The sequence below is a fragment of the Solanum stenotomum genome, chromosome 1, assembly GCF_019186545.1.
Source record: "Solanum stenotomum isolate F172 chromosome 1, ASM1918654v1, whole genome shotgun sequence".
Classification (NCBI taxonomy): Eukaryota; Viridiplantae; Streptophyta; class Magnoliopsida; order Solanales; family Solanaceae; genus Solanum; species Solanum stenotomum.
This window is the reverse complement of record NC_064282.1, coordinates 65,048,544-65,063,995: the sequence shown is the minus strand read 5'-3', so window position 1 is coordinate 65,063,995 and position 15,452 is coordinate 65,048,544.

The window sequence follows — 15,452 nt, the reverse complement described above, 5'->3', positions numbered from 1 at the left end:
TACTCAACGAAACACATCCAAAGCTAACTTCTCTACAACACATTGTGCATGACCAAACCACCCTTGATTCAAGGTTCACTTTTCGAGATGGACTCTTATTTTTTCGAGGATATTTGGTTATTCCTGCTGATTCTCTTCTACGACAGACCCTACTCCAAGAATTTCATGACACCACTATTGGAGATCATGCCGGGGTGGCTCGAACCTATCATAGAGTTGCTTCAAATTTTTATTGGAATGGCATGAAAAAGGACGTTTATAACTATGTAGCCTCTTGCCAACTCTGACAGCAAATGAAAGATTATCATCAATTGCCTGCAGGTCTGCTACAACCACTACCCATTCCTTCGATGGTGTTTGAGGATATCACAATGGATTTCATCACCTACTTGCCTAGTTCTAAAGGTAAGTCCACTATCATAACGGTCGTAGATCGATTGTCAACATATGGACACTTTATTGCATTGCCATCTTCGTTCACTGCTCAGTCAGTTGCATAAGCTTTTGTGATTGGAATTGTTCGACTTCATGGCCCTCCAAGGTCTATTGTGACTGATCGCGACCCTCGTTTAGCTTTTGGAAGGAGCTTAATCGACTACAAGGTACCACATTGGCTATGAGCACAACATACCACCCTCAGACAGATGGCCAATCTGAGGCTCTGAACAAATGTGTGGAGCAATATCTATGTTGTTTTGTCGCTGATGCTCTCACCAAATGGGTTGCGATGTTACCTTGGGCATAATACTGGTACAATACTGCATATTTGTGCTCCGCTGGGATGACTCCATTTCGAGTGTTGTATGGTAGAGACCCACCTACCGTAGGTTGGTACATTCTGGGCAGTAACTCTAGTGAAATGATTGAAGCTTATCTGGTGGATAGGGATGAGACATTAACTCTCCTTAAGGCTAACTTTGCTCGTGCACAGAATCGGATGAAGGGCCTCGCTGACAAGAATCGAAGAGAACTAAATTACCAAGTGGGAGAATGGGTTTATGTCAAACTAAAACCGTATCGCCAGAATACTGTTCGCCTTCACCAGCATCCTAAATTGGGAAGACGTTATTTTGGGCCTTTCAAAATCCTCAAACGTATTGGAGATGTAGCTTACAAAGTAGAACTACCTGATGATGCTCGCATCCATCCAGTCTTTCACATATCCATGCTCAAATGTTGTATAGGTAACCCTGTTCAACAAATTACTCCTTTGAACCTAAACGATGCAGCCAACATTATTCCTGAGACTTCTATGAACCTTGAGGACAAGGTTCTTGTCCGGGACGGGAGTGTTGTTGTGACCCCACAAGCTGACTTGGAGGACACATCAGCAGCCACCGTGGAGAAACACACTTAGCAGGAGAGTGGGGTTTTGAAAAGAAGTAAGCCTGTGAGAACCCCTTCAACAAGGCTAACTGACTTCATAGTGGGAACTAAACGATGAGAACATGGGCAAGGGGCAAGAACGTGTGGCTCGTGAAGTACTAGATTTCATAAATAGCAAACGAAGATTAGAATTAATTAGGATTTGTAATTTGAGTCTTGTTATCTCATCTCCCTGTTCTGTGTTTTCTCATCTCCTTAATTTCTTCTTTCCTTGTTACTGTTCCATTGTTTTTTTCCTTCTTGATCTTGTATTTCAGTTGTCGTTATAATACAAGCTACCTTTATTTTGCAAATTGTTATTTGGTTTGTCTCAAATACTAAAAAAGTTTTTACCTTTTCAAAATTTATTATAAAAAAGATTTTCACCCTAGAGGAATGGGGAATACGTACAATGAAGGAAAGGGAATATATCCATCCAGAGCAAAAGGTTGCGGTCAAATTTTATTATTGGGATTATATCGAAAGCTTTAATAAAGCCTTGTTATATGAGAATGTTAATAGAAAGCACTCATGTTTTATAAAAATATGGTCCCATGTCTTTAAACAACATATACCAAATTGGTTTTGTTAGTAGTGGAATTTATATGGCCCGTCTGTGAATATACTCCCGGAAGAATACAAAAAATTATATGCAGAATGGGTTGATGTATCACCCAAATTAATAAAATTACAAAAAGATGATATATATTTTAAAGGAATGCCATTAATGTATTTTTTTCATAAAATTCTCTATTCCATGGATAATGAAATGGATGCTAGAAGTCCAAATGAATGAGGAAGTATTCCCTTGCTTAAGGGAGAAAAATCCATACAAAATTTTGGAGTAAATTACTCCAGAGAGATGCTATGGAAAAGGTCCATGGACAGGAGATTTTAAACTCCATTAACAACTCCATTGAGGTTAGTAAGCGTCAACCAGAGGTTATACAAGGCATAGATGATATCAGTCCTTTTAAACAAATAACAAGCAAACTACAAATGAAGAAGGGAGCTATCTCCAAATCAGAACTTCTTATATCATACATGGAAAAAGTCAAAAAAGATTTAATAAAAATTATGGGAATAGAATCTTCGGACAATATATTAAAGCTATCTCCATCCATTGAAGCTTCTCACTTTCAATGCCACCATTTTTACCACAACTTCACCTTCCTTCTTTTACTACTGTTAGTTTTACTCTCTTTAATTTTAAAACTTTATCTAAATATTTTATTACATTTCAAACAATTTGATAAACCCATTAGATTTTCAGATGATTAGGAAGTATCATATAGTTTTTTTATCCGATTTCAATTAAGTTTTTTCAATTTTTGGGAAATTCATTGATTCTTTTAAAATTATCATTTCTAATTTTGAAGTTATATGAAAATGAGTAGTTGAAGATACCTTCAAAATTATAAATTTTCTTAAAAAAAACAATTAATTTTGTTTTCAATAATTCAATAAAATCTAAAAAAATAGTATGAATTCTATAAAGAATTTGACCGGAGAAGAAGAAGAAAAAGAAAAGAAAGAAAAATGGGAGTGGGGTTCAATTTGACATGGAGGGTGGGAGGTGAAGAAAACAAAGAAAATGGAGGGAGGAAACACTTGAAAGTGGGAGGTGGAAGATGAAGTGAAATTTAAGATAAATCNTTGAAGTTATATGAAAATGAGTAGTTGATGATACCTTCAAAATTTTAAATTTTCTTAAAAAAAACATTTTGTTTTCAATAATTCAATAAAATCTAAAAAAATAGTATGAATTCTATAAAGAATTTGACCGGAGAAGAAGAAGAAAAAGAAAAGACAGAAAAATGGGAGTGGGGTTCAATTTGACATGGAGGGTGGGAGGTGAAGAAAACAAAGAAAATGGAGGGAGGAAACACTTGAAAGTGGGAGGTGGAATATGAAGTGAAATTTAAGATAAATCAAAATTAAAAGTCAAAAAATAAGAGAGAGAGAGAGAGAGAGAGAGATAAAGGAAAAACTTAAAATGAAAAAAAAAATACATTTTTAATTAAATTAACACATGTCATGTAATGATTAGTGTGTGAACACACTTGCTTCTTAAAATTTGGGGCTGATCGAAAAATGATATAATAGTATATGTTCAAAATTGTTTAGTAAGGTATCTTTTTGAAAATCCGGGACAACTTCAGTAGTGAATTTATGTCTTTTCTCTAACTATTAAAGTAATTATTGTCATAACTTTTTTGTACTCAAAGTAAATATTAATTATGCCAAAATTGAATCATAAAACAATTGTGGCTATACCATTTAACTATTCTTACAATTTTTTCTACAAATTATAGCAAAAATATATAGTTTTAACTATAATATTTTGTTTGAAATAATTTATTATGATTAAAAGATCACTACTGCTAAAATAACTTTTATCGTGTGACAAACTTATGATCAACCACAAATTTATTATAGTGAAAATCTATTTATATCATTAACTGCTGCCATAAATTTGAGAACTTGAAGCAAAAATATTTATTTAGTTACAATATTTTTATTTTAAATAATTTATTGTGGCTGAAAAGTTATTATTGATACGATAAATTTTATTATGAGACATGCCAAATGATATTTATATAAAACATTCTTTTATTAGAAAATGGACCGAAGTAGATTTCACTTTTTAAACGATAAAAGTTATGCCCTCAATTTTTATTCGTCACTTTCCTCCTCTTATATCTTTTTTTACAATAAAGCTATTATGAAATTGAGCTAGTATTTTTTATGATTAATCAATTTTTATTTTATTATCATATTTTTTAAAAATAAATAGAGGTAGATAGAGATTTAAAGAACTAAGAGAGTGAAATTGAAGATACTTGGATAAATTTTATTGATGATATCGAACTTTAAATTTATAAAAAAAAAATACTTTTTATTTTTTTGTTACATAATTTTCATTTAACTTTAACTTTACTACAAAAAGCAATTTTTTTTTTACATAAGAATATTCCCTCTTTAAAGTTTATTATACAATTAGGTATTTCTAGAAGGTGTCTATGAATTATTTTTTTTCTATATAAATGAGTATATTAATAAGGGAAAAATAGTTCTGTGATGACCCGTTACTAATTTATTTTAGTACCCTATACTATTTGGCCCATGTATATAGTAAAATAAGTGTTAGGGTTTTACCCTAATTTTCTTACCATAATTTAAGATTTATTTTTCCTTAAAGAAAAGACAAAACATTATCATAAATGTTTTTACTTTTCCTAAAAGAAAAAATATAATATTCTTTCATATTTGGTTTATTCTTTCCTTTTAGAAAAAGGTTTTGGAGTAGCTAGTTTTTTTTTTTCTAGTAGGAAAGGTTTTACGACTCTATAAATATAAGTTTGTTTCTTCTAACACAATAACAATAACATCCACAATGTAGTCGTTTAAGATTCTTGTTTATGGGGAGATTTATTCTCTCTAAAGTTTCAATATTTTTCTTTATATTAGTTTTGATATAATAATATTTTGATTTTTAGTATAAGTTTTTTGTTATCTGATTTATCAACTATATAATTTGTAAATTGTAAGCTTCCGCATGACGCCCTATTCAATCCTTCAGAACCCAACAATAAGTTAGTATGATTTATTTTAGAAAGGAAAAGAAAAGGGTTCAGAAATTACCTGCGGCGTGATGACGGCTTTCAGGTGAGAGCTTCAAAATTTCAGTCCATTATACATATTATATGTTGCTAGGATATGAACAAATTGTGCAGTGTTCTTAAAGAAAATAATATTATATCATGGGCAAGAATCAAAATGAATCGATGTTGTTGTGCACGTGATTGTTACTAGTTGAGGTGTCAAATTATGAAAGAATTACGACAAAATGATTTTAGGGGAAATCATAAGACAATGATGATGTGATGATGGGATGAAGATAGATTAATAAATCAATTTTTAATCAAGTTAATGAGCATTTTCGTAGTTGACAGTAATGGTGCATAATTAATTGATGTCGATTTTGGATTATTTTTATTGGTTATCACATTATTATTCATGTTTTGATATATTAAGATAGGTAATTGAATATTAGGTGTATATATTAATTGAATACTACTAAATTTATGGTATTGGAAGAATTAAGACTTAACCCTAGATTTGGATTTTGGAAATATGAGAGTTGACATATTAATTGACATCAAGATTGAGGAACTTGATTGTAGATTTGAGTGAATTTTTAGGTCTAGACTAGACATATAATAATATGGGTGTTGTTAGTTTCAAAATCTTAGTGTGATTATTTATTTGAATATATTACATTGATTTGGAAGATCAATGAAAGGAGAAGGCTCATGTTCCGGAGTGAATTGTTGATTAACTGAGGTAAGTGGACTTCTAAACCCTTGTTACGTGTATAGAATCGTGTATTTCCTTGTGGTATGTGTTGGGGAGGAATAGGACTTGGTGATGGGTTGACTTGTCCATATTGAATAATTTTAATGATGAAAAGGGGGTACCAAAAAGCAATGTGATTAATTATTGGCGTGTGTTGTGTTGAGAATGGTTTCAAAGACTTATTAATTCATTGTTAATGTTGTATCACGATTGTGTTGTTGTGAATTGTTCATTATAATGAAAATGTTCATCTCTTCATTATTTGTGTGAACATGTCATTTGCATTGGTTCTGAGACATGGTTGTGACAAGTGCTATGTGAATTGAGGAAAAATAAGAAATTAAAGAGGATGTACCATTTTGAGGGACGTGTCACGCACCGCGACAGATTCTATTATCGAGGGAAGTATTGCACACCGCGACATACTCTATTATCGAGGTATGTGTCGCACGCCGCGATGAATTTTATTATCGAGGGTCGTGTCGCACACTGCGACGGATTCATGAACAGATATGACCCCCATGGGTCGCGGACTGAGAGATAGAGGGTGTGTATTATTAGGTCAAACATGCATCACTATACTTGACATTGCATTTCATTGCACATCTTTATCATTGGTGAACTTGATCTTTTGTGTTGCTCATCTTGTGAGTGCATTTCTATGGAATTTGTGATTGATGAATATTGAGTTTGTTGTTGAGGATATGTAATTGTTAGAGTGTTGTTGTTGAGCTATGAAAATTGTGAACTGTTAGGTTGGACTGGTTTTATGCAGGTTGTAGTTATGGAGGTTCGATTGGGGTGGTAAGGAGTATCCATATTATATTCCCTTAGTTTGTGTTTAGAATTTTATTTGTTGAGTACCGTGTGAGTTGGTACTCACCCCTTGCTTCAACATTTTTGTAGGCTACGAGTCTGGATCTTTGTGATACTTTCTATTCTCTTCTTTTCTGAGTTTTCCTATGGAGATTTGTGAGGTAGTTGTTTGTCATCTCAGGAGACCTTCTTACTCTTATTTCAAGATCAAAACCCTCCCTCATCGATAATTACCCATTAGATTACGTTCTACAAATCGAAAAATGGAATTGGGGAGTGAAAATCTTACCTTTGGCCTCAAGAATGGTGGAAAACTGTCAAGAAAAGACCTGGGTTCGTTCCTTAGCTCTCAAGTTCAAAAATTGCAGAATAAAACATTTTTGGGGTTTATTTTTTATTTTAAGTCGCGTCTGCCCCGCCATGGTGGCACCCACCACGCTGTAGCGGCCCCGCCCTGGGAGCAGAAATCCCACCTCAGCGGCTTGCAAGGAAACAGTGAGAAAAATTAATAATTTCCAAGACCCCCATTTCCAACACACATTCAACCAATGACACCCAGAAACTACTCGTTCACGCCAAGATNATCTTTGTGATACTTTCTATTCTCTTCTTTTCCGAGTTTTCCTATGGAGATTTGTGAGGTAGTTGTTTGTCATCTCAGGAGACCTTCTTACTCTTATTTCCAGATCAAAACCCTCCCTCATCGATAATTACCCATTAGATTACGTTCTACAAATCGAAAAATGGAATTGGGGAGTGAAAATCTTACCTTTGGCCTCAAGAATGGTGGAAAACTATCAAGAAAAGACCTGGGTTTGTTCCTTAGCTCTCAAGTTCAAAAATTGCAGAATAAAATATTTTTGGGGTTTATTTTTTATTTTAAGTCGCGTATGCCCCGCCATGGCGGCACCCACCACGCTATAGCGGCCCCGCCCTGGGAGCAGAAATCCCACCTCAGCGGCTTGCAAGGAAACAGTGAGAAAAATTAATAATTTCCAAGACCCCCATTTCCAACACACATTCAACCAATGACACCCAGAAACTACTTGTTCACGCCAAGATCAGTTTCGAGAGTTCTACTCACCCGAATTCAATTCTGTAAAGTCTACGGGTTCCTTAACGTCTTAGCTATCTATTCATGTGATGGAAATTAATAATTAAATCAACCAATTGCTACCAGATTTCCCTAGGCTTTCGTGACTCCGATTTTGTCCAAATCTGGACTAGGTTGGAAAATTTCAAGTTACTACGAAAAAGTTTTTCGGCCCAAAATTTTTCCCCATTGGCTCTCTATAACGACGAAAACCAGTCGTTACAATAGATACCAATTTACCCATCACTCATCCCCGAGTGACAAACTTAGGAAAATAGGCTAAGGAAAGAATGGAGTAGTACCTGAATCGACGAACAACTGGGGATACTTGTCTCGCATGTCCTTCTCAGTTTCTCAAGTAACTTTCTTGACTGGACGATGCTTCCATTGAACTTTAACGGACTAAATCTCGGTCCTCAGCTTACGCACATTACGATCCAGAATTGCACTTGGTTCCTTCTCATATTGTAGGTCTTTATCTAACACAATTGAGTCCCATTTAATGATGTAATCTCCATCTCCATGATATCTTTTCAGCATTAATCCATGAAATATTGGATGAACTCCCGATAGGTTAGGATGTAAAGACAATATATAGGCCACGAGCTTTACACATTCAAGAACCTCAAAGGGACTAATGTATCGCGAACTTAGCTTGCCCTTCTTACCAAACCTCATCACCCCTTTCATGAGGGATACCTTAAGAAGAACATTTTCACCGATCTGAAATGCAATATCTCTTACCTTATGATCCGCATACTTTTGTTGTCTACTCTAGGATGCTAGAAGCTTAGCTTGAGTACTCCTCACCTTATCTTGAGCATCCTTCACTAAATCGACCCCCAAAGGTTGCACATCTCTAGCCTCGAACCATCCTATGGGTGATCTACATCCCCTTGCATAAAGTGCCTCACTGGTGCCATATCAATGCTAGAATGATAACTATTATTATAGGAGAACTCACACAAAGGTAAAAATTTATCCCAATGTCCTCCAAAATCAATCACACATGCCCTCAACATGTCTTCTAATACTTGAATAGTCCTCTCTGACTGTTCGTCCATCTGGGGATGGAAGGTTGTACCAAAAGTGAGTTGTGTGCCCAATTCATCATGTAACTTTCTCCAAAACTTAGATGTGAATTGGGTACCACGATTTGAGATGATAGAAAGGGGCACCCCACGCAACCTCACTATCTCTTTTACATACACTTTAGCCAATTGTTCAGAATTATAATCTATCCTTACTGGAATAAAATGGGCTGACTTAGTCAATCTGTCAACCACTACCCAAATAAAATCAAACTTTCCTAAAGTCTTGGGAAGACCAACCACAATATCCATCTATCTTTTACCACTTCCATTCCGAAATTGGCATTCTCTAAAGCAAACCCGCCAGCCTTTGGTGTTCATACTTCACTTGTTGACAATTTTGACACTTAGCCACAAACTCTACTATGTCTTTCTTCACGCTTGGCCACCAATAAATTCGCTTCAAATCGATCTCGGTACATCTTGATCACACTAGGATGGATAGAATATCGCGAACCATGGGATTCTATCAACAATTTTTTAATCAAGTTATCAACTCGAGGAACACAAATCCTTTCTTTAAAGTTGAGCACACCTTCCGCATCAAAGGTGGTCTCTTGTGCCTTACCATCGAAGTCTTCTTCTTTAAGTTCACTCAAGTTTTCATCCTCAAATTGTTTAGCCTTGATCTCCTCAATGAACGTGGCCCTAACTTCAATGCTAGCTAACAACCCACCTTTCTCTAAGATGCCCAACTGCATGAACTTAGACTCCAAGGTCTGAATTTCCTTAGCCAAAGGTCTCTTGGTTACACTCAAGCAAGCTAGACTACCCATACTCACCACTTTTCGACTCAAAGCGTCTGCCACAACATTAGCCTTGCCCGTATTGTATTGAATAGTCACCTCATAATCCTTGAGTAACTCCATCCACCTTCGTTGTCTCAAATTCAAATCCTTTTGAGTAAACACATGTTGCAAACTACGATGATCAGTAAACACCTCACACTTAACACCATAGAGGTAATGTCGCCAGATCTTAAGAGCAAATACTACCCTGCTAGCTCTCAATCACGTGTTGGATAATTTCTCTCATGCACCTTCAATTGACGCGATGCATAAGTTATAACTGTCTTATCTTGCATCAACACAACACCCAAACCAGAATGTGAAGCATCACAATAAACAATAAAATCTTTACCTTCAACTGGTAATGCTAGAATGGGTGCGGTGGTCAAAAGAGTCTTGAGCTTTTGAAAGCTCTCCTCACATTTTTCAGTTCATTCAAATGATATCTCCTTTTGGTCAAATTAATCAAGTGAGTGTCAATAGAAGCAAAGTTCTTCACAAATCAACGATAATAGCTAGCGAGCCCCACAAAACTCCTAACTTCCATCATAGAGCTACGCCGAACCCAATTCTTAACCGCCTCAATCTTTTGGGGATCTACCATTACCCCTTCTTTCGAAACTACATGCCCCAACAATGCAACCGAAATCAACCAAAATTCACACTTAGAAAATTTTGCATACAACCTTTGGTTCCGAAGAACACCCAGAACAATACGAAGATGGTCGGCATGCTCTTCCTCACTTTTCGAGTAGACCAAAATATCATCAATAAAGAATATAACAAACGAATCAAGAAATAGGTTGAACACCCCATTCATAAAGGCTCCCGGTGCATTAGTTAACCCAAATGACAAAACTAGAAATTCGTAGTGCCCATAGCGGGTTCTAAACAATGTCTTGGGCACATCCTCATGCCTAATTTTTAATTGATGGAAACCAAACATTAGATCAATCTTGGAGAAAATCGATGCACCTTGCAATTGGTAAAAAAGATCATCTATTCGTGGCAATGGGTACTTATTTCGAATGGTGACCCTATTCAATTGTCGATAATCTATACACATCTTTATACTACCATCCTTCTTCTTAAACAACAAAACTGGAGCACCCCATGGGGAAGCACTAGGACGAATAAATCCTTTATCAAGAAGCTCTTGGATTTGAGTCTTAAGCTCTCTTAATTCTGTCGGGGTCATGCGATATGGAGGGATGGAAATAGGACAAGTATCAGGTTCTAAATCAATGCAGAAATCTATATCTCTATTCGGAGGCATACCAGGAAAATCCGTAGGAAACACTTCTCAAAATTCTGACAGAACTAGAATAGACTCAATAGATGGAGACTCAACCTCAACATCCCGAATATGAGCCAAATAAGCCAAACAACCCTGCCCTACCAGTTTCTAGCCTGAATGGAGGATATGATCTTATCTTGCTAAGGCTTGTACACCCCTTCCCACTCTAATTTTTCCCTTCCCAGAATTTCGAGAGTTACAGGCTTAGTATTACAATTAAGCACAACATAATAGGGGGACAACCAAGAAGTTTGAAAACCCATAAACAAAATAGGTTAAGCACGATAGACATGGGTGACTATGACATACTCTCCAACTGGGGTAGAGACATGGATAGGGGCATCAAGTATATCACAAATCATATCAAACTTGGAAACAAATTGCACGGATACATAAGAATTAGTAGAACATGGATCGAATAACACATTAGCCATCCGGTCACAGACAAGAATAGTATATGTTATCATTGTGTCTAACGCCTCTGCCTCATTCTTTCCCGTAAAGGCATAACACTGAGCCTTATCCTCATGTCGAGCAACTTCCCTGCCTAGTTACACATTACCCCTGCTTGCGTTACCATTTCCTCTACCTCCACGGTCTCGCTGATTTCTTCCTCGCCCACCTTGTGGATGCCCTCGACCATTATTACAATTTCCCGCGGGTACCACTGCTCTAGTCTGCTGCTATACAGAATCCATCATACACGGGTGGGGACAATCTCTCCTCATATGCCCAGGTTCTCCACAGTTGTAACATATACGATCAAAAGATGGTCTGCTACCCCCGAAGGCGTGGCTCTTTGGCTATCCTGAATCAAATTATGAGGTGGATTTCACAAGTAATTACCTATAGAGACAGGTATAGCGGACTTAATTGGCCTGACTGCAAGTGTTGGCCTCCATGAACCTCTAGAGTAGGATCCCTGAAAGTTGCCTGAATATTTGGCTTTCTTAGCGAATGCCTTGGCCTGACCGTCTCGCCTCACCCCCTCTACTTTCTACACAAAGTCTGTCACTTCATTAGAACTTTCTCTTGCAGAGGTCATATGAACAGACAACACTTGTAACTCAGAATTCAGTCCCCTAACAAACATATGAATCTTCTCTTCTTTCGTAGTTACCAATTGCATAGCATATCTAGACAAAGCATTAAACTTGGCCTCGTAAGCAGCCACAGTCATACCACCTTGCTCCAAAGCCATGAACTCATCTTTCTTACGATCTCTCAGAGTCTGGGGCACATATTTTTCTAAGAATAGAGCATGAAACTGAGTCCAAGAAAGCAAGGGTAAAGTTGAAGATCTGCACTCCACATTAGCTCTCCACCACTGCTTGGCCTCACCTTGAAGCTGAAAGGCCACAAACTCAACTCCATGTTAAAGGACAATTCCCAACTTATGAAGCCTCTCGTAGCAATCTAAGATAAACTCATAAGCATCCTCACTCTCAGAACCAAGAAATACAGCAGGCTTTAGCTTCAAAAACTTAGTCAACATTTCATGTTCATTACCAATCATAACAGGACGCAACAAAGGACGAAAGAAAGCATCAGTACCTCCAGTTCCACCCGTCTTGGGGGCAGTGTTAGCAACAGGGGGGTGGACGGGAGCCTGAGCTGCTTGAACAGAGGGAAGCACTCCTGCACTAACCAATCCTTTCAAAAACCACATAATCTTTTGAGCTAACACTGGGTCTAAGGGAGGAATACTTGTAGTCTCAGCCTACACCTCTTCTTCTTGTCCAACATCCTCTTCATTCTCAACCTCCACATTCTCCTCTATTTCCTCATGATGTGCAGGAGGGTTCTCATTTCGGGGAGTATTCTCAACATGAGCTCCATCCCTAGTAGGTGCTACACTTTCACGACCTCTACCCCTAGCTCTTCATCTACCCCTTCCTCAACCGTTACCTCTCGCTATAGATTCATCAGCTCGAGCATTGACGGGAGCTACAGGCCTGACGCCGTTGAATCTGGTGTTAACCATCTGTGGACAGAAGAGGGACGGAGTTTAGATACCAATTGGAATCAAGTTATAGAACAAATGAGACAAGAGAGAACATAGAGATTTCCTAAAGTCCTATATAGCCTCTCGAAGAAAAGTACAGACGTCTCTGTACCGTTCCGCAAGACTCTACTAGACTCGTTTTGGTACATATCAATGAACCTAGGCTCTGATACCAACTTTGTCATGACCCAAACCATCGTGATTGGCACCCACACTAACCCTCCGGTGGGAGAACCATTACTACAACCCAACTAACAATTTAAAGCTACGAAAGCTGGTTTAAATAACTAAAAATTGAAGTTCCCATAAACTTCCAAAGATCTAATAACAAATTTGCGGAAATTAAATGCTTAGAACCTGAAAGTCAATGTACCAAAACTCTAACAACGAACCATAGTCTAACAAAATGGGTACAACCCAAACTAAACCAAAGAATAACTAATGAACTAGTCTAAGTCTAAAAAGATGGACTAAACAAAAAGGAGAACTCAAGCCAACCCGAAAGAACTGGCTCGACCTTGAATTTGATTGGCAATCACTGATTTTCTAAGCGAGGTCTATCAATAGCTGCATAAAGATGCCCTGTACTCAACAAAAATAAGATCAAGTACAGTATCAGTACACAACCACACTGTACTGGTAGAATCACGCGGCTATCCCACTAAGTGCAACATACATAAGTAAATACAACATTATATAACATGCATAAACCGAACATATACAATATCATCATCATTTATGAACAACGAACAATTTCACATTCTCAAGATGCACAATCATATCAACTCATTAGTCCTCTCATGGAACCCAAATCCAAACTGTTAGCATACCGGAACGTGATATCCGATCCAATGTTTATGTCATAATGTGGCAACCGATCCCATACTTATGCTGGAACGTGGCAATCGATCCAAGTTAGTGTGTCGGTATACAACACCCGATCCATTCAACAAGCCACAACAAAATCACAAAGTACATTCTCAATTATCATACAATCAAGAAGTGATTCATGGCATTCATCATTCATCTATCTCATTTATAACTAATGTGATCAATAATGTAACATTCACATACATACACATATTATAATGAAGCAAGAACAAACATATATCACACAATCATGAAATCACAACCATCACCTACCTCGAACAAAGCTTGAATCCCCTAAGAAACTTGATTCTTCCCTTTCAGGATTCGTTCCGCTTTTTCTTGGTCTATAAACAATTAATTTAACACGAGAATCAATAAACAATAACTAATTACCCGAATTACTAACAATTCTATCAACCCTAGATTATACCCATGATCTCTATCTCCCAAATAGGGTTGTTTCCACCATAATTTCCAGATCAAAATCCTCCCCCATCGATAATTACCCATTAGATTATGTTCTATGGATCAAAAAATGGATTCGGAGAGTGAAAATCTTACCTTTAGCCTCAAGAATGGTGAAATCTATCAAGAAAAGACCTGGGTTTGTTCCTTAGCTCTTAAGTTCGGAAATTGTAGAATAAAACATTTTTGGGATTTATTTTCGATTGTATGTCGCGTTTGCCCAGCCATGGCGGCAGACTCCCTGCTACAGCGGCCCCACCCTGGCGGCAGAAATCCCGCCTCAGTGGCTTGCACGGAAACAGTGAGCAAAATTAATAATTTTCAGGACCCCCATTTCACAACACACATTCAACCAATGACACTCAGAAACTACTCGTTCACGTCAAGATCAATTTCAGGAGTTCTACTCACCTGAATTCAATTTCGTAAAGTCGTACGGGTTCCTTAACATCCTAGCTATCTATTCATGTGATCAAATTCATAATTAAACCACCCAATTGCTACCAGATTTCCCTAGACTTTCATGACTCCGATTTCATCCAAATTTAGAGTTGAGGAAATTCCAAGTTACTACGAAAAAGTTTTTCGGCTCAAAACTTTTCCCCGTTGGCTTTTCTACAACGACGGGAACCGTTCGTTACATACATCAAGTCAATAGTGCCAAGCAAAAGAAACAGATTGAGTAACTAACTTATTTTGGAGATTATATAATATTTTCGATATAAATATTAATATTCATGTGAATTTTTTTTAGTGAACTAAGTGAAAATTGAAAGAAAAAAAACGTCAAAGTTGAATCAGTTTTAAGTGGCCAGAATAGCTTTTGTGTGATAACTTTTAAAGTCTAATGACTTTTGGTTAAAAAAAAACACTTTTGAAAACTTTTTTGTGTGATAATCTTAAAATAGGATTACTTTTAATAAATAATAATAATAATAATTATAAAAAGATCATGTGATAAATTCAAAATTTGATGAACCCTCCTAGACTTTATCTTAAAATATCTTAATATGGTAGGTATTTGATAGAATGAGTTTTAAAATTTGATGAAAAAGAAAAAAAGGAAAAATGTGGGAAGAAAAACAAAGAAGAAAAGAGTGGATTACAGAGATTTAAAAGAAGGTGAAGTGAGTGTCACGACCCAAACCGAGTCATGAGTGGCACCCACACTTAACCCTCTAGGTGGGCAAACCAATGAATTCAACTCCAGCTTATATTTATCATTCAACTTATAAAATACTAACCATAATGCGGAGCTTTAATCTTATTAGTGTAAGAAACACAAATTCATTAAAGTCTACTA